Source organism: Leopardus geoffroyi, chromosome D4 (genome assembly GCF_018350155.1).
Source record: "Leopardus geoffroyi isolate Oge1 chromosome D4, O.geoffroyi_Oge1_pat1.0, whole genome shotgun sequence".
Taxonomy (NCBI): Eukaryota; Metazoa; Chordata; class Mammalia; order Carnivora; family Felidae; genus Leopardus; species Leopardus geoffroyi.
Window position 1 is genome coordinate 1,628,334 of NC_059342.1, and position 19,520 is coordinate 1,647,853.

General features: G+C 48.7%; 1 non-coding gene across 1 annotated transcript; it reads right to left on the bottom strand.

Moving 5' to 3' along the window:
• Nucleotides 1–614: 614 nt before the first annotated feature.
• On the bottom strand, nt 615–699 carry TRNAG-UCC. The gene has a single exon. It is a non-coding gene; the product is annotated as a tRNA-Gly (tRNA).
• Nucleotides 700–19,520: the final 18,821 nt, after the last annotated feature.

Sequence of the window (19,520 nt, forward strand, 5' to 3'; positions counted from 1 at the left end):
AGCTGAGACAAAATCTGGTGAGGACACCAAGCACGGGGAGGGCGCAGGGACCCCGGGCCCCTCCCACGCTCCCGGCGGGAGCAGCGGGCAGCGGGCGGCTGCCTGCGAACTGCTCGGGCGGTTTCCTGTTAAACCTATTAACGGAATTACTAGAAGACCCGGCAATTACCCTTTTGGGCATTTATCCCAGAAAATGGACATTTATTTTCACACAGAAGTTTGGACAGGAATGTTCGTATCAACTTTATTCGTAATAGCTAACGTCTGGAAACCGCCCAGCAACCTTCACCACGTGGAGTGGGAATGCCGGTGCATCCAGACTTTGGAATGCTGCTCTTGGAGGAAAGGGGATAAATACTGATGCACACGGAAATGTGGGCCAGTTTCTCGGGGACTACGCTGAGGGAAAGGGCCCGTGTCAAAAGGGCACACGTGGCATGGGTCCTTTCATGTCGCATGTATTGAACAATGTAATTTTTTTAAAAATTGTTTAATGTTTATTTATTTTTGAGCGAGAGGAGAGAGAGACAGACAGAGTGTGAGCAGGGGAGGGGCAGACAGAGAGGGAGACACAGAGCCCGAAGCAGGCTCCAGGCTCCGAGCCGTCGGCACAGAGCCCGACGCGGGGCTCGAACCCACGAATCACGAGATCATGACCTGAGCGGAAGTCAGACGCTCAACCGACTGAGCCACCCAGGCGTTCCTATTGAACAATGTAATTATGGAGTTGGAGCAGAGATGAGTGGTTGCGGGGGTTAGGGGTGCAGTGGCTGTAAAGGGTGGCATGAGGGAGTCTTCTGGGGCTGGCACAGAGCGTCCCCACTCCGTGCTGGCTGCAGTAGGCACAGAGTGATTCGAGTGCAGCCGCAGAGATGAGTGGCTCGGGGCCCGGGCGCCTCCTTGTTCCAGTGTGGCTCTACCATAGGGCTGTGTGCTCGCGTTGAAGGGTCTGGGAGAGGGGCGTGTTGCACCTCCTCTTACATTTGTTTCTGCAACTTGCTTTGAATCTACAATTATTTCAAAGTAAATAGTTAAAAAGGAGGGGGCGTCTGGGTGGCTCAATCGGTTGAGCGTCCAACTCTTGATTTCAGCTCAGGTCATGATCTCACGGTTCATGGGATCAAGTCCCATGTCGGGCTCTGCGCTGACAGCACGGAGCCTGCTTGGGATTCTCTCCCTCTCCCTCTCTCTCCCTGCCCCTCCCTCACTTGTGTCCGTTCTCTCTTTCCCTCTCAAAATAAGTAAATAAACCTTTAAAAAAAAGTTAAAAGCTAAGTTGAAGTTCAGAGGGAAAAAGATCTAAATAGGACTTATATACCCAAAACATAGACATCTTAAGTATTTTTTTAATTTTTAAAATTTTTATTATTATTTTGTAAAGTTTATTTATTTTTTTTTGAGAGAGACAGAGCCCACACAGGGGAGGGTCAGAGAGAGAGGGAGACACAGAATCCAAAGCAGGCTCCAGGCTCTGAGCCGCCAGCACAGAGCCCGACGTGGGTCTCGAACCCATGAACCGTGAGGTCATGACCTGAGCTGAAGTCAGACGCTTAACCGACTGAGCCACCCGGGTGCCCCTTGAAACAGAGAAGTCTTGGGGCGCCTGGGTGGCGCAGTCGGTGAAGCGTCCGACTTCAGCCAGGTCACGATCTCGCGGTCCGGGAGTTCGAGCCCCGCGTCGGGCTCTGGGCTGATGGCTCAGAGCCTGGAGCCTGTTTCCGATTCTGTGTCTCCCTCTCTCTCTGCCCCTCCCCCGTTCATGCTCTGTCTCTCTCTGTCCCAAAAATAAATAAACGTTGAAAAAAAAAAAATTAAAAAAAAAAAAAAAAGAAGCATAGAAGTCTTAAATTCAATAAGACAAATACAGAAAAAGGGGTAAAGTATTCGAAAAATCTTTCTCAAGAGAGGGTATTCAAGTGGCCACTAAGCGCATGGAATAGTGCTCGTGGAGAAGCACAGACCACACCCGTGACAAGATGCTCGAGGGTGCAGTTACGAAGCCGGGTCATACCTGAGTCGATGGGAATGTGAGCGGCTGGGACTCCACCCCCCACGGGCGGTGTAAGGTGGGCCTCACGGGGTGACAACACTTTGGTAGTTTCTCGTGACGTTGAGCACTCGGTTACCGTAAGACTGGCCAAGATTCCTTGTCTTAGACACCTACCGAGCAGCCAGCGGCCAGGGCGGCAGCCTCGGTGAGGACTTGCTTGAACACGAAGCAGCCCGAATGTCAGCAGGGGGCTCCCAGACCCCGGGGCCCCGCTCGGCAGCACGGGAAGTGAAGTCCAGGCACACGCAGACGCGGGGGACACGGGGCGTGCCCGCCTCCAAGGCGGCAGGCTACTGGGCCGGGACGAGGACGTGTGTCAGGATGGCGGAAACGCCAGATCCTTGCTGCCCCAGGGGCCACGTGTGCCCAGCCGTGTACGTCAAGTGGGGGAGCTCCAGGCGCTGGGGGGAGAGGGGGTGACTGAAAAACACCCGCCGTGTACCCCTCGTCGGAGGCTGACACCCTGCCCCGTGAACACCAGCAGCCCTGCCTGGCGCTCCGGAATGGAACCTTCCCCGTGAGGCGCTTTCCCTCCTGTCTGCCTGGGGCTGCTGTGCATGACCCGCAGACCCTCCGCAGGCCCGTGTCCAGTCCTCTCTCAGGGCTGCCCTCGCCGCCGCTCTGTCCACTCCTCCTTTTCCTTCCGGCCTCTGGCTCGGGCACTCCCTTCCCTGATTCCTCAGGCTGCGTGGGCCTCCCGCGGGTCCCTTGCTGTCCCCCACCTCACTGCCCCCCGCCAGATTTCCTCCTGGGGATCCTCCACCCCAGGTGGCACAGGCCTGTCCCGAAGGGCGCTGGGGACTTCCGCTCCCCAGAGGGCGGAAACCTGCATCCCATCTCCCGAGCAGCCGTACCTATGTTTGGAAACGCAAGGCTGACAGGTGGGGTGGGCCTGGCGTGCGGGTTCAGGGCTGATTCGTTAAAAGGTTTTATGAAAGCATGCTAAATAGACCGTGCAATTGCAAGAGTGGGTCCTTCTCTGGTGGAGATTACTCAGCCATTTGGTTTTTATTTTTGCAAACGCGGTTCGGCCCTTTTGAACACTCACTTGATATGCCTTCGCTGCCAGATATGCTTTGAGTTCTCTGTGAGGCCCCCGTGTAAACACCAGGCTTACGGGTAATTGCAACACACAGCCGGCTCTGGGGGCCTTCCCGCGGCCTTTCCTCCGTCTCCTGCCCCAACCCCCGCCCCACCGCTCACAGGGTCAATGTGCCAGCCAGGCCCCCACCCCAGACGGAGGGGCAAGGCTTCTGGAAGGCTTTTCTGTGTGGGGAAAGGGAGCTTCCGTGGGCCCCTGGCCTTCAGACATGACGTCCCTCCCACTTAGCTCTTGTCCCTTGTCCCGCGTCCGCCGGGGTCGGTCCCGACTGGGCTCCGCCTCAGCAGCTTCTGTCCAGCCTGTGAGCCGCTGCCCTGGCCCCACGGCCCACACACTGCTGGGCCTGTGCTCTGTGACGCCCAGCCTGGGACTGGCTGCCATCTGCATTCCTGCCACACCTCAAAGCAGCCTTTCCAGAGCTCCAGGGGGACGACTTCTTTCTCCACAACTTTCTGGAATCTTCCAAGGCTGGTGCTGATATATGTCGTCTGGAGAACCTGGGCCTGTGTGCAGGGCATTCTAATGGATGTTTTCACCAAAGCCCCAGACCGGCCATTCCAGTTCCAGAGGCAGGTCCGGAATTCGCACAACTCGGCCCTGTGCAGTCAAGCGAAAGGAGTCAGGGCTCCCGTGGGGCTTGAGGGGCTCATCTCTGCTCCTGGGAGGCCCCGAGCCTAAAGGAACAGAGGGGGCCACCGGGGCCACTGGACGGAATCTCCTGGCCAGGCCAAGTGCGGAGACTGGCATGGGGATCCCACTTGGCTTCCCAGCGCCCCCACCCTGCTCTGGACACAGTGTCAGGTTCCCAAGTAGAAACCAGAGGGACTGTGGGATGGCTTTGTCCCCTTGGGGACCTGGGAAATGTGGACAGGCCAGCGTCCAGACTCTACCGAATACCAGAAGCTTTCGTCCTGTGTAGGCACTGCCTCCCCTGCTTGAATGCCAGTGATGCCCCTCTGCACCCCGGGCATCTCCCTCCATTCCGCTGAGCTGTCCCAGGAGGACCCCGCTCACAAGAGCCACCAGGGCCTGAGCTGGGCAGGAAAGGATCTCCCGGCACTGGGGCTGTGGACTCGGCCAGGTGCTGGCCAGAACTGTCCTCGTGCTGTTTGTGCCTCAGTTTCCTTGTGTGTATAAAGATGGGGGCTGTTCTATCTGAACTTGCAGGACCGCGGTGGGGGTTAGGAAGAATAACGTGTGGGGACCTCCTGGCAATTCTGGGTACAGGATGGTTGTGAGTTACTGCCGTGGCGCTTGGTTCCAGAAATGCCCTCCACACTCTCCAGCCACGGTCCTGCCTCTTGGGTCAGCCTGAGGGGGGCAGGCCTTCTGCCCCACTGCCCGAAAGGCCACGGGCACGGCTGACCCTGAGCCCTCTTCCGGGCGGCGCTGTGCCCGAGCAGACCTGAACCATGTGGTGGCCCCGGGAGAGGCCCCCGGCCCGGGGTCCCGGGGTCACTGGGGTCCAGGTGGGCCAGCCTTGGAGGGCAGCCTTGACCCCATCACGGTGAACCCCAGTCACCCGTTCTTACATGTGCTGCCAGGAGCTGAACGCAGGCCAGCCAGACTGCACCAAGGGAGACTGGCTGGCCTTCGGCCCCTGGAGGGCCCGTGGCTGACAGAGGCCCTGTCACCTGTCATGTGGGGCTTACGGACGGGTCTCAAGAGGCAAGAACTCAGCCAGGACAGGGTCCCATGGCAGGGGGAGTACAGGGAGGCCAGTCCCGCAGAGTGGCCTTGCATCTGGCCAGCCACGGACAGAAGGCCTGAGGCCCACACGTGGGCCGGGACCGTCCAGGCCTGCAGAGCAGTTCTGCACTGGGAGTGTCTGGGGCTCGAGGAGTGACCCGGGAGAGGTCACCTGGGCGGTAGGTCTTGGGGACCTGACAGTCGCAGGGAATGTAAGCTCGAGTCCCACAGACCCCTCCCTCCCCACCCCAGGCCACAAGGGAGGTCTGCAGGGCCAGGCCCTGCCGTCCCCAGGGGGACCTGGGGGGCCAGGCCATGGCCACTCCCAGCCTCTGCTCCTGGATCCCCATGGGAGCGAGGGCAGGCAGGCACAGTGAGGAGCCGATCAAAGGCCCCCCGCCCGGCCTCGCCCATCAGGGAAACATCAGTCTGCTCTGGAATGAGGTGGTTTCGAGCAGCCAACGTGAGGAAATGGGTATTTATGTAACGGTGGGCATGGTTTTTATTTTCCCTAATTTTCAGATTACTTTCGATTAGGCCTCTTCGGCGTAGACAAGGCTTGAGGTGAAATAGATCCTGCCTAAATCATTACTGCCCCCGCCCCAGGGCCGCCTCTGCAGACAATTACCCCGACCCAGGGGTTAGGGGCAGACTCCAGGCCGGGCACTTCCTCAGCGCGCGCACGGCCCGGAGGACCCGGGGCCTGGCCATACCGGCCTTTTGTGCTCCAGAGGACACACAGTGGCCATTGATTCCAACGTCCCTCTGGCCGGAGGGGCTGGGGGAGGGAGAGAAGAGAGCGATTCCCACCAACATCTGGACTCTATCTCTTCTCCCCGCCCCAAACTCAGGACAAGGCGGGGGAGGAGGGGAGAGGGAAAAAGGGGAAAAAAAAAAAAAAATGCCCAGGCCAAATTCAAATGCTTTCATAAATTTTGCGCCAGAAATGTTTTGACATGAATATTTTTGTCAGTCTCCAGCGTTTGCCAAAAGAAACTCAACTCCACACGACAGCTCGAATATATTCTCTAGATGACTCTGGAGCCGCTGGACCCCAGCACCTGCGAGGCACGCGGGGTGGGCGGAGGGGCTGAGCTGGGACACACGAGCTCTCCATCCAGTCTCTGTCTAGGGAAGGCCTGGTGTGGCCCCCGAGGCAGGGGGCACTCTCCTGACGCCGCCCTCCGGGCAGGTCCACGTAGGAGCCCGGCTGAGCCAGGACAGACAGCTGCCCACAAGGGGAGGCGGACAGGAGCGGAACTGGACGGACAGAGGGAGTGGAGGCGTGTTCACACCTCCAGAGGGAACCACACACATGCGAATAGCTGTTTCCTTCTGCAAAGCTGAAAAAACAGTCGTTTTTGGGTTTCTCTTTTTCTTGACTCTATTTCTCCTACTTTTCTATAATCGATGTGAATTACCAAAAATGCCACTTAGTAACACGTGTCTCTCTTCCTCAAAAACTTGAACACGGCATTGTTGTGTGAGACAATAACCATACTTCTGGGCGTACCCCCCAAGAACCGAGGGCGGATGTTTGCACACCCCCGTTCGCGGCACCACTGCTCACAAGAGCTGAAATGTGGACGCAGCCCAGTGTCCCTCCGTGGCCGAACGGGCAGGCCAGCTGTGGTGTGTGCGGATGATGGACGGTTACTCGGCCTGACACGAGGGGGACACCCTGTCCCCGGCTCCAGCATGGATGGACTCGCGGACACTGGCGGGCGAAGTAGCCAGTCACAGAAGGACAAATGCTGCGGGAATCCACTCGTACGACGGTGAGCAGTAATCTCATCATGCAGAGGGCAGGGCAGGTGCCAGGGCTGGGGCGCGAGTGCTTGGTACGACAGATCTTGTTCTGCAGGATGAGAAAGCTGCGGAGACGGGGTGGGGGTGGGGGGCGCGACACGACTCTGAGAATGCATTTCATGCCACTCACCTGTACACTTAAAAATGGTTAAAACGGTACATTTTGTGTGTATTTTACCACACACGCGATCCAGCGGATAGGGGTCCCGTCTCCCCAGATCAGTTGTCCCCGCGGTGCAGTGACCCTGCCCAGAGTCGTCCACTAGGGACAGTGGTCTGGCTGGAGGGCGGCTCCCTTGCGTGCTGGCCCCATGGCCTTGGACTGCTCACCGGTGAAGTGGGTCCCTGCCTCTCCTCAGCACGAGGCTCCGAGGAGGGTAGAGGTGTCCCCCAGCAGGTGTCCGGGGGCTGATCTGGCTTCCAGGAGCCGAGTTCCCCTGCAGACGCCCAGGGCACTGGGAGATGGAGCCAGGCAGCATTCTGAGCCTGGAGGTGAGAGGAGCACACTCCCCATCCCCCCACCGTGGCGGGCACAGCCGGCCGCTGGCAGGTGCAGCCAAGCCCCACCTTGTTCCAGGGCCCGCGGTGGCTGAGGGCAAGCTCCTAACTCTTCTGTGACTCAGTTTCCCCATCCACAGACGGCGATGATGATGCCCAAGTGCTGACCTTGGGGCTGCCACGGGGACGAGTGAGGGTGATTCCCGTCACACGGCACTGTGCCTGGCACAGGGGGATCAGCCAGCCCCTTGTCACAGAACCTGGCATGTGCACGTGGGAAGCAATGTTGCCTGAAGTCGTTTTTATCTGAAAAATGGAGACCCCACGCATTCACGTGTTGTTTCTTCCAAAATATTCTGAGTACCCGCCCTGTGGACCTGATGCCCCTGGACAGAAAGGATAGGGCAGGAGGTGAAGTGAGGCGTCTGAGAGCAGGGGCAGAGCCCGCGAGGCCAGCGGCTTTGGGAGAGGCAGCAGCTGAGGGAGGGCAGAGGAGCAGTGCAGGCGGGCTCGGGCGGAGATGCCCTCGTGGGCTCAGCTCTGCTTCCAGCCGGCTATCAGCATCTGGCCTCCAGTGCCTCTCACCCCTGGCTCGCAGCCCCGGTGCACAGCCTACCTGCAGGCGGCTTCTGTGCGGCCCACGCACGGAGCAAAATGGCTTGGCGTCAGCTGCCAGCATTACACATCAGGGGGCAGGCGGCCGACTGTGTTGTGTGCTTGGCAGGGACTTCCTGCCATGTTTGTCCAAGTGCCATGGTTGTCTCCAAAGTCAGCCGAGGACTGGGACTGGGCATTTGGCAGCGGAGGTGGGGTGGGGTGGGGAGTGGCCTCCAGAGCTCTGTGCTTGCCGTGGGACACCTGAGATGGGGAATCTCCTCCAGCTGCTGTCCATGAGTCCAGCCCCCACAAATCCCCCTGGTGAGTCACATAGGACATGATGATGGTGACCAGGGGCCCTTGGAGACTATGTGGGACAGAGTGTAGCTGAGCAACAAAAAAATCTTTTCCTTTCATCTGCTGAGGTCCGGGTTTGCTTGTTACTGCAGCAGAACCCAGACGGTCCTGACTGCTACATACATTTCACTCAAGTATGGGCATATTTGGATTTTCTAGAAAAAAAATAGGAGCTCTGGCCACGTGGGCCCCAGCTCCTGCATGGCAACCACTGGCTGGACTGAGTGGCGGCTTCATTTGGGGGCAGGGTCACTCTGCTTTGCCTCAGTTTCCCCTTGGTGCATTCTCTCATGCTACCACTCTGCATTCGCATTCGTTTCCCCAAAGGGCCTCTGTCTCTGAGTCTCCCCGTGACTGTGAGCTCCTTCTCCATGGGAGGCTGTTACCTTCTATGGACGCTTGCATTCAATGCTTGGCAGCCTGGCGGGGACTGGTGTTCATGATGCATCTGCTGACTAACAAGCCCTATTCTCAAGGAATGACATCCGGGGGTGGGAGCCCCCCAGCATGGAAGCCTGACCACACCCTCTGTTGGCCACAGTGGGAAGATTTTGTTCTAATGGCTCCTAGGCACCTGGAGTAAGAGGCTCGGGGATGGGGTGAACGGATCAAAGGCACACAGCTAGCGAAGCCCAAGCCAGCGCTTACCTTTACTCACAGGGTTTCCTTGTGCGGCTCCCCAGGGGAACTCCAAGCTCTCCTGGCTTCTCCACCTGCTTTCCTCAAGGGTCATCAGGCTTCCTACGGTTTTATTTTTTTTTTTTCAGGGTTTAACATATGCTTGAGGCTTTTTGTCTTTGTTTTTTCATTTAAATTTTAGTTAGTTAACATGTAGTGCAATAGTGGTTTCAGGAGTAGAACTCCATGATTCATCACTTACATACAACACCCAGTGCTCATCCCAACAAGCGCCCTCCTTCACACCCATCCCCCATCATGTCCTCAGCTTGTTCTCTATTGTTAAGAGTCTCTCATGGTTTGTTTCCCTCTCTTCTCGATTTCCCCCCCTCCCATATATTCATCTGTTTTGTTTCTTAAACTCCACATATGAGTGAAATCATATGGTATTTGTCTTTCTCTGGTGGGCTTATTTCACTTTGCCTAATACATTGTAGCTCTATCCACATCATTGTAAATGGCAACCTTTCATTCTTTTTCATGGCTGAGTAATATTCCGTTATATATATACACATACCATACCTTCTTTATCCATTCATCAGTCAGTGGACTGTGCTCTCTCCACAGTTTGGCTGTTGTTGATAATGCTGCTATAAACATTGGGGTGCATGTACCCCTTGGATGAAAGACCTAAATGTGACACAAGATTTTCACAGAATACTTGGTCTTACACCTTTCCAGAAGAGAAATCACCCCATACGCTTCCACCAACTGGCTGTTTGTCCAGCTACGAGTGGATATTCACTCCCTTTGGAAAGCCTATTTCATTACACTTCCATCTTAACATTTTAGGAAGGAAAATATATCAGACCAAGAGAATGTGCCTCTCCCAGGGTGCCCACCTCAAGCAGAGGGAAGGAATCAGAGCAGGAACCATAAGTCTCCCCTGAATGAGTCCTATAGGCTATCACCACAGTGACTCAAGCCCATGCCCCTGAAAGGCAGACGTTCAGATCCTCCTTTTGCTGACAAAGAAAATAAAGCACAAGGAGGTGGAAAGACTGGACCAAACACATACAGTGTGTCGGGGCCAAAGCCTGGGAGGTGAACCTTCCGCTTCCGAATCCAACATTTCTCTGCCTCTGGCCTGATGAAGCCTCCCTTCCCTTCCTAGGAATCAGGAGAAAAGATTCAGGGTCCATTCTCGACTCTCCTATGTATCATAACTATGAGACCTGGGGCCAATTCATGGATTCTGTGTCCGTGGTTGGGGCAAGCACCCGCTCCTGATGGGGGAGAGCAATGACGACCAGGAGAGGCTCATGCGTGGATAGTCATAACTGCTCGCTCACAACCCTGGCTTCCTCCTAGAGCTACTTCACGTGAGAAGTAGGCTCTTCCTGGTGAGGAGCCGGAGGAGAAACCTGCCCCTCCCTCAGCTTCCTTCTCTGGGATTCAAGCATCCTTCTGCTTACTCTGGAAACGAGCATGCCCACGGGAGAGCCCGGTTCAAAGGCAGGCTGATCGGGACTGGGAAGGGGAAGCCCAGTTGTCTGGAGCCATCAGGCTGGGGAACAGCCAGGATGGCCGGGATGCTGAGCCTCCTCCCTCCCTCCCTTCTTTCCTTTCTTTTCCGATTATTTTTTATTGTAGACAAATACATATAAAATTTACCATTTTAACTATTTTTTTTCAACGTTTATTTATTTTTGGGACAGAGAGAGACAGAGCATGAACGGGGGAGGGCAGAGAGAGAGGGAGACACAGAATCGGAAACAGGCTCCAGGCTCTGAGCCATCAGCCCAGAGCCTGACGCGGGGCTCGAACTCACGGACTGAGAGATCGTGACCTGGCTGAAGTCGGACGCTTAACCCACTGCGCCACCCAGGCGCCCCTACCATTTTAACTATTTTAAGAGACAATTCAGTGATGGCGTTAAGTACATTTGCAGGGTTATATGACCATCGCTGTGACGCACCCACGGAACTTCTTCATCGTCCCTAAGAGAAACCTGCCATCCCTGTCTGCCAGCCCTTGGTGACCACCATTCTACTCTCTGCCTGAATTTCCCTATTCCAGGGGCTTCGTCTATGTAGAATCAGAATATGTGCCCTTTTGCGACTGGCTTTCTTCACTTAGCGGTGACACCTTGAGGTTCATCCACGTGGTAGCAGTTATCAGAATTTCCTTCCTTTTAGTGATATCCCTTTGTACGCATGTATCGTGTTTTGCTATCCAATCACCTGGTAGTGGACATCTGGCTTGCTTCTACCTTTTGGCTTGTGAATAAAGCTTCAATGAACATGGCTATCCAAGCACGTGCGTGAGTCTTTCAGTTTGGGTATGTACGGAGGAGTGGGATGGCGGGATCATATAGTAATTCTATGTTTAACTTTTTGAGGGACCACCATCCTGTTTTCATTTGACTTCCAATCAGTAATGTGTGAGGGTTCTAGCTTCTCCACACCACCACCAACCACACTTGTTATTTTCTGTGTGTGCGTGTTTTACTATAGCCGTCCCAGTAGATAGAAGGCGATATCTAATTGTGTTTTTGACTTGCGTTTATCTGATGACTAATTGATGTTGAACGTTTTTGCATGTGTTGTTTGGCCATGTGTATGTCTTTGAAAAATAGATCTATTCATTGCCCATTTTGGAATTGAGTTTTTGTTTTTTGTTGTTGAGTACTAGGAGTTCTTTGTGTTGTTTTTTTTTTTTAATTTTTTTTTTCAACGTTTATTTATTTTTGGGACAGAGAGAGACAGAGCATGAACGGGGGAGGGTCAGAGAGAGAGAGGGAGACACAGAATCGGAAACAGGCTCCAGGCTCTGAGCCATCATGAGCCATCAGCCCAGAGCCTGACGCGGGGCTCGAACTCACGGACCATGAGATCGTGACCTGGCTGAAGTCGGACGCTTAACCGACTGCGCCACCCAGGCGCCCCTCTTTGTGTTTTTTTTGATATTAATTCCTAATCAGATAGATGATTTGGAAATATTTTCTTCCATTCTGTGGGTTGTCTTTTCACTTTCCTAATTTTGCCTTTTGATGCACACACACAAAAAGTCCTACTTAGTTTTTCTTTTGTTGCCTGTGCTTTGGGAGACATATCCAAGGTATCATTGCCGTATCTGATATCATGAAGATTATTCCCTATGTTTCTCACTAAGAGCCTTATACTTTCAGCTTTTATGTTTAGGTCTTGATCTGCTTTGAGTTAATTTTTGTATATAGGGTAAAGGAAGGGTCTTTTGTATGTGTATAAGCAGTTTTCCTACCACCATTTGTTGAAAAAAACTGTCTTTTCCCCATTGAATGGTCATGACTCCCTTTTGGAAATCATTTGGCCATATATGTGAGGGTCTATTTCTGGATCTCCATTCTATTCCATCACTCGATATGTCTATCTTTATGCCAGATCATACTGTTTTTATCACTGTAGTTTTTTTAGTAAGATTTGAAATAAGGAAGTGTGAGTCCTCCAACTTTACTCTTCCTTTTTAAGATTTTTTGGCTATTTAGGCTTACTTGAGACTCCACATGAATTTTAGGGTAGGTTTTTTTTTTTTTTAATTTCTGAAAAACAAGTGCTGTAGAGATAATGATAGAGATTGCATCGAATCTGTAGATCCTTTTGGTAGTATTGTCACCTTGACAATTTAAGTTTCCTGATCCATGAACATGGGATATCGTAACATTGATGTCTGCTTTAATTTCTTTCAGCCATATTTTATAGTTTTCTGTGTACAAATTGTTTGTATAGTTTGTTAAATTTATTCCTAAGCATTTTATTCTTTTTGATGCTGTTGTAGATAGAATTATTTTTGTAATTCCCTTTTTATCATTAGTGTACAGAAATGCAACTAATTTTGGCCTGTTGATTTGGTATCCTGCAACTTTTCTGGATTCATTGATTAGCTCTGACAGCTTTGTTTGTGTATAGATTCTTTAGTGTTTGTACATATAACATGTACATAAATATGTCATATTTGGACAGAAATAATTTAACTTCTTCCTTTCCAATTTTGACTGTTTTCCTTTTTTATTCTTTTATTTCTTTTTCTTGCCTTTTTTATGTTGAACAGGGTGGTGAGAGTGGGTAATTTTGTCCTATTCCTGATCTTAGAGGAAACCCTTATACTCTTTTACAATTGAGTATTAGGTAAGTTGTGGTTTTTCATACACAATCTTTCATGTTGAGGAAATTCCATTCCATTCTTCATTTATTGAGTATTTTTAATCATCAAGGAGTATTGGATTTTTCTACATTGATTGAGATGATCATGTAGTTTTTCCTGTCATTCTATTAACGTAGGGTATTGCATTGATTGATTTTCATATGTTGAACTTCCCTTGCCTTCCTGGGATAAATCTCATTTTGTCATAGTAATAATTATTTTTATATGCTGCTGGATTTGGTATGCTAGTTTTTTGATGAAGATTTTTGCACTTATATTCATAAGGGATATTGGTCTGTAGTTTTCCTCTTTTGTAGTGTATTTGTTTGGCTTTGGTATCAGGGTAATGCTGGCTTCATCAAATGAGTTAGGAAGTATTTCTTCTCTTAAATTTCTGAAAGAGGTTGGGGAAGATTGGCATAATTCCTCTTTAATGTTTGTTAGAATTCACAAGGAAGCCATCTGGCCCTGGATATTTCTTTATTGGGAGATTTTAAACCACTGATTCAATTTCCTTACTAGCTATAGTCCTATTCAGATTTTCTATTTCTTCACAAGTCAGTTTTGGTACATTGTGTGTTTCTAGGAATTAGTCCATTCTTCTAGGTTTCATCCAATGTGTTGGTATGTAATTGTTCACGGCATTCTTTTAAATTCTAATTCTTATAATTCTATTCATTTCTGTAAAATCAGTGGTATCCTCACTTTCATTTCTGAATTTGAAAGCCATACCTTCACTCTTCTCTGTCAGTTTAGCTAAAGGTCTGTCAATTTGGCTGATCTTTTCAAAGAACAACTTTTGGTTTCATTGATTTTTCTCTATTGTGTTTCTATTCTGTAGTGTATTTATCTCTGCCTTAATCTTTATTATTTCATTCCTTCTTCTCACATTGGGTTTAATTTGTGTTTCTTTTTCTAGTTTTTTAAGGTCTGGGGTTAGGTTATTGATTTGAGATCTTTTTTCAATGTATGTATTCACTGCTGTAAATTTTCCTGTCAGTCCTGCTTTCTCCATGACCCATAAATTTTGGTATGTTGTATTTTTTATTTTATTCATCTCAAGGTATTTTCCTATTTTCCTTTTTTTTTTTTTTTTTTTTTGATCATTGGTTGTTTAGGAGTAAGTTGTTTAATTTTAACATATTTGTGGATATTCCAGTTTTCCTTCTGTTATTGACTTCTAGTTTCATTCCTTGTGATCAGTAAAGATATTTGTATCATTTCAATTTTTTTAAATGTGTTGGGACTTGTTTTGTGGCCCAACTTATTTTGTGGCTCTCTCTCTCGGTGGCTTAACCTTCCTCTTAGCGTGTTCTATCATGGAGAATGTTCCATGTCTACTTGAGAAGGATGTGCATTCTGCTGTTGTTGGGTGGAGGTTCTGTACATGTCTTATAGGGCTAATTGGCTTATAGTGTTGTTCAAGTCCTCTATTTCCTATTTATGTTCTGCCTGGTTGTTCCGTCCACTATGGAAAGTTGGGTATGACATCTCCAACTATTATTGTTGAGTTGTCTGTTTCCCTTTGATTCTGTCACTGCTTCATATATTTGGAGGCTCTGTAGTTTGGTGCATATATGTTTACAATTATTTTATATTCTTTGTGAATTGACTCTTTCATCAATATATAATGTAATGTCCTTGCCTCTTATAATAGTTTTTACCTAAAGTCCATTTGTGATATCAGTATAGCTACCCCACCTCTCCTTTGTCTACTATTTGCATGAAATATCTCTTCATTCTGACTTTTGATCTATTTGTATCTTTAGATCTAGAGTGAGTCTCTTGTGACAGTATATAGTTAGATCACTTTTCTATTCATTCTGTTAATTTTCCCAGTGTTCAATGATCTTGTATTCGAATGACCTTTTGCATAGAAAACCACACCAAACTTTGTCGTTTAATACAAGAACAATTTTATTATTCCCACAGATTCTGTGGATCAGAAATTCAAACGGCACAGTGGGGACAGCTTGTCTCTGTTCCACAGTGTCTAGTGCTTCAGCTGGGAAGATTAAAAGAGTTTTATGTGACTGAAACAGCTACAGTCTGGACGAGAGGGGTGATGATGGCATGCTGCTGTCAACAGTGCTGGGATGGCTAGGGTACAGGCCCTGTGGGGACTGTCAACTGCCGTGGCTTTCTGTGTGGCATGGTGGCCTCAAGGGATGAGACTTTCTTCGTGGCAGGCCAGGGATCCAAGGTGGGTGTTCCAGCGAGCAAGGTGGAAGTCACATGGCATCCGGTGACTCGGACTCAGATTCTAAGACTTTCCCCAAGTTATTTTCTAGAAGCTTTACAGTTTACATTTTACATTTAAATCTATGATCCCTTTTTGGGCTGGTGTTTGTATCAGGCATGCAGTTTAGGTCGGGTTTCTTGTTTGCCTGTGTAGGTCCCATCCTCAGAGGCCATTTTTGGAAAGGCTCTTTCTCCTTTTGCATAGTTGGCAGCCCTTCCCCCCACCACCCCGCCTCGTGGTGGGGCTCCTTCTGGGCTCCCTGCTGTGCCCTGTTGAAGTCTGTATCTGTACCCCTCCCCCCCCATCATCATCCAGTCCTTTTTGCTGTGGCTACAGAGAGACCTTACTGTGGGACCAGGGGCTCCTCCGGTGTCATCCTGCCTGCTCACAGCCACTAGCTGCCCGGGGCCCATGCCCTCCATGTACATTCTGGAATGAGCTTATTTGCATGGACCAAAAATCTATTTGGAGTTTTTATAGGAATTGCATCAATACTATATGTCGGTTGAGACTGACTTCTTTACCATGCTGAGTCTTTAAATTCATGAGCATGGTATGGCTCTCTGTTTAGTTAGGTCTTTTGGGGGTTTTAAAATCAACATATTGTAATTGTCAGATCCTGTACATATTTGTTACACTTTATAACTTTTGGGGGGCATGTAAATGGTATATCTTTAATCTCTATGTTCACATATTTATTGGGAGTATATAGCAGTGTGGTTGATTTTTTTATGTGTTGGTCTTGTGTCCTCTGGCCCCACTGAGCTCACTTAGTGCTAAGAAATTTTTTTGTATATTCCTTTGAGTTTTCCACATAGACAGTCATGTCATCTGCAAATAGGGAAGGTTTAAATTCTTCCTTTCCAATCTGTGTGCCTTTTCCCCCTTGCCTTAAGGCAGCGGCTAGAACCTCCAGGACTATGTGAAGTGATAGTGGTGATTGTCCCCAAATTTAGGGGCAGAGAACCCAGCCCTTCACCATGAAGTATGATGTCAGCTGTAGAGTTTTTGTAGGCATTCTTGGGCAAGCTGAGGGGGTTCTCCCTCTATTCCTAGTTCCTTAAGTTTTTATCACGAGTGGGTTTTGGATTGTATCAAATGTTTTTTCTGTTTCAATTGGTGTGATCATTTGACTTTTCTCCCTTAATCTTTGGATGCAGTGTATTATATTGATTTTAGAATACTGAACCAGCTTTGTATTCCCAGAATAAATCTCACTTGGTTATGGTGTGTAATGTTTTGTGTCATAATGCTAGATTCAGTTGGTTCATATTTTGTTGAGAATCTTTGCATCTGAGTTTGTGAGAGATCTTGGTCTATTGTTTTCCTTTCTTCCTTTTTTTGAAGCAGTCCTTGTCTGATTCTGGTGTCAGGAAAGTGATGGGTCTTCTAACAGAAGTTGGGAAGTACTCCCTTCTCTATTTTCTGAGCCACATTGAGTAGACATGCTTTCCATTCTTCTTTAAATGTTTGTTAGAATTCTCTAGCAAAACATCTGGGTCTGGAGACATTTTTCTCAGGAGCTTACAAATTACCAAGTCAATTTGTTAAAGATTATAGAATTATATAGTTGGTCTCATTTATCTGGTTGAGTTTTCATTGTTTGTGGTATTTGAGAAAATACTCTCTTGTTCTTTCTCTCCATTTCTTCTCAGTTGTTGAATTTAGGAGGCTCAAGCTGTTTGTAAAACTCCCCATCATCATGTGAGTGGTTTCAGGACTTTTATAGTGATAGTGCCCTTTTCGTTCCTGGTGTTGGTTACTGGTATCTGTTCTCTTGCTCTCTTGGCACCTTTAGTCTTGCTAGATAGAGGATTATCTTTTTTTTTTTAAGTGGTATCAATCTTTTTTTTTTTTTTTTTTTTGAGAGAACAACCGAGTGCGAGTGGGAGAGGGGCAGAGAGAGAGGGAGACACAGAATCCGAAGCAAGCTTCAGGCTCTGAGCTGTCAGCACCAAGCCCAAATGCGGGGCTCGTACTCATGAGCTCTGAGATCATGACCTGAGCCGAAGTCAGACGCTTAACCAACTGAGCCACCCAGGCACCCCTGATTTGTACCTTTAAAAATTTATTTTTATTTTATTTATTTATTTATTTATTTATTTTTGAGAGAGAAGGGAAGATACAGGGAGGGGCAAAGGAAGAGAGAGAGAATCCCAACCAGGCTCCACACCTAGTGTGGAGTCCAACATGGGGCTCAATCTTGGGATTTTGAGGTCACAACCTGAGCCGAAATCAAGAGTCAGATGGTTAACTGCCTGAGTCACCCAGGTGTCCCAAGGATTATCTGTTTTATTGGTTTTCTCAAAGAATCAGCTTGTTTTCCATTAAATTTCTGTATTTTTTTCCTGTTTAATTTTTTGTTAACTTCTAAGCTTTATTTTTAAATTAAAAATTTTTTAATTGAAGTGTAGCTTATGTGTGATATTAAATTAGTGTCAGGTGTACAACATAGTACAATGATTCAACAATTATCCATGTTATGAAATGCTCACCATGTAAGTGCATTACAATATTATTGGCTGTATTCTCTATGCTGTACTTTTCACCTCATGACTTATTTATTTTTTAACTGGAAGTCTGTACATCTTTTTTATAAATTTATTTATTTATTTTGAGAGAGAGAGAATGAGCTCTCTCAAAGGGGCAGAAAGGGCATGGGACAGAGGATCTGAAGCAGCTCTGTGTTGACAGCGGAGATCCCAATGTGGGGCTCAAACTCATGAATTGCGAGATCCTGACCTGAGCTCAAGTCAGTTGCTTAACCGACTGAGCCACCCAGGCACCCCTGGAAGTCTGTACATCTTAATCCCCTTCACCTAGCTCGCCTACCTTTCTTTGGCAACTGCCAGTTTGTTCTCTATGAGTCTATTTCTTTCTCTCTTTTTAGTTGTTACTTATTTGTTCATTTGTTTTGTTTTGTTTTGTTTTTAGATTCCACATATAAATGAAATTATATGGTATTTGTCTTTCTCTGTCTTGCTTATTTCAATCAGCACAATGCCTTCTGGGTCCATATTGTCACAAATGACAAGATTATATCTGATAAGGGGTTAATATCCAAAATATATAAAGAATTCATACAACTCAACACCAAAAACAAAACAAAACCAGATAATCCTATTAAAAATGGGCAGAAGACATGAACAGACGTTTCTCCAAAGAAGACATCCAGATGGCTAACAGACACATGAAAAGAAGCTCAGCATCACTCATCATTGGGGAAATATAAATCAAAACCACAGTGAGATACTACCTCACACCTGTCAGAATGGCTAACATTAACAACACAAGAAACAACAGGTGTTGCAAGGATGCGGCGAAAGGGGAACCCTCTTGAACTGTTGGTGGGGAGGCAAACTGGTGCAGCCAATTTATGTGTGTTCAATATATTTTGAATATATTGTGACGTGTAGAAAACTTAATTCCTTTTAGGTTCATTACCTGTCCCATTTAGAAAAACAGATGTTAAGTATTTCTTCTTCGTACGTTGAGCACCACACCGGATTACAATTTTTGCTTCACTCATCAAATATGACTTAAAAACTAATGAGAAGGTAGTTTATTACATTTGCTTCTATTTTTAGCCATTTCAATGTTGTTCTTTCCTTTTCGACATTACGAACGTTTGTTGTTCTCAGCTGCTAAGTTGGGGTAATTTGTTTCACAGCCACAGCTGACTGCCACAGATGAGGGGAGGGAGGAGTGCTCTGGGCATGAGGAAGAGTCTTAGCAAAGACCTTGTGACGGGGCCAGGTCTGGGACACCCTTGCGAACATGTCATGGGATGAGGCCAGAGCAGCTGGTGCGCCTTCCTGACCAGCCCGGCCCCCAGAAACCCTCCCTAAACAGAGCGGTTGGGGAGACATTTCTCAGCGGAAGCTCTGATGGTGCCTCTCCCCTGGCTTTCACATGTGTCAGGGAAGCGTCTACCCTGCGTGCAGGACGGGGGCGTCCGGTTGGCCCTCCCCAAGCTGCCTCTTGTTTATGTTGTGTTTTGTTTTTTCTGGGTTCCTCATTTACAGCCACCAGATGTTGGCCGCTTTCAGACGCGCTGGCTGGCGCTCCTGGGGTTCTGCGGAGAGACGCTGCCCAGTGATGCAGAGAGTTATAAATGAGTCCATTAAGGGAGGTGGATTTGCTAAAAGGTTGTCTCCGTTCCACCTGGTCCTAAGCAGTCCTCACGTGATGGATGGTTTCAGAGCCTCGGACACGTCTTAAAGCTCAGCGCAGTCTTAATGCCTCAAAAGTTTCCAATTAAAGTCAAATGGCTCTTGGCAAAGTCCAAGGCATTTTCACTAACTAAAATAAATACCTGGGCAAGCTCCATGGTTTATGCCTTCTTCACGCGGTTGAGGATAAACAGCTAGAGGCTG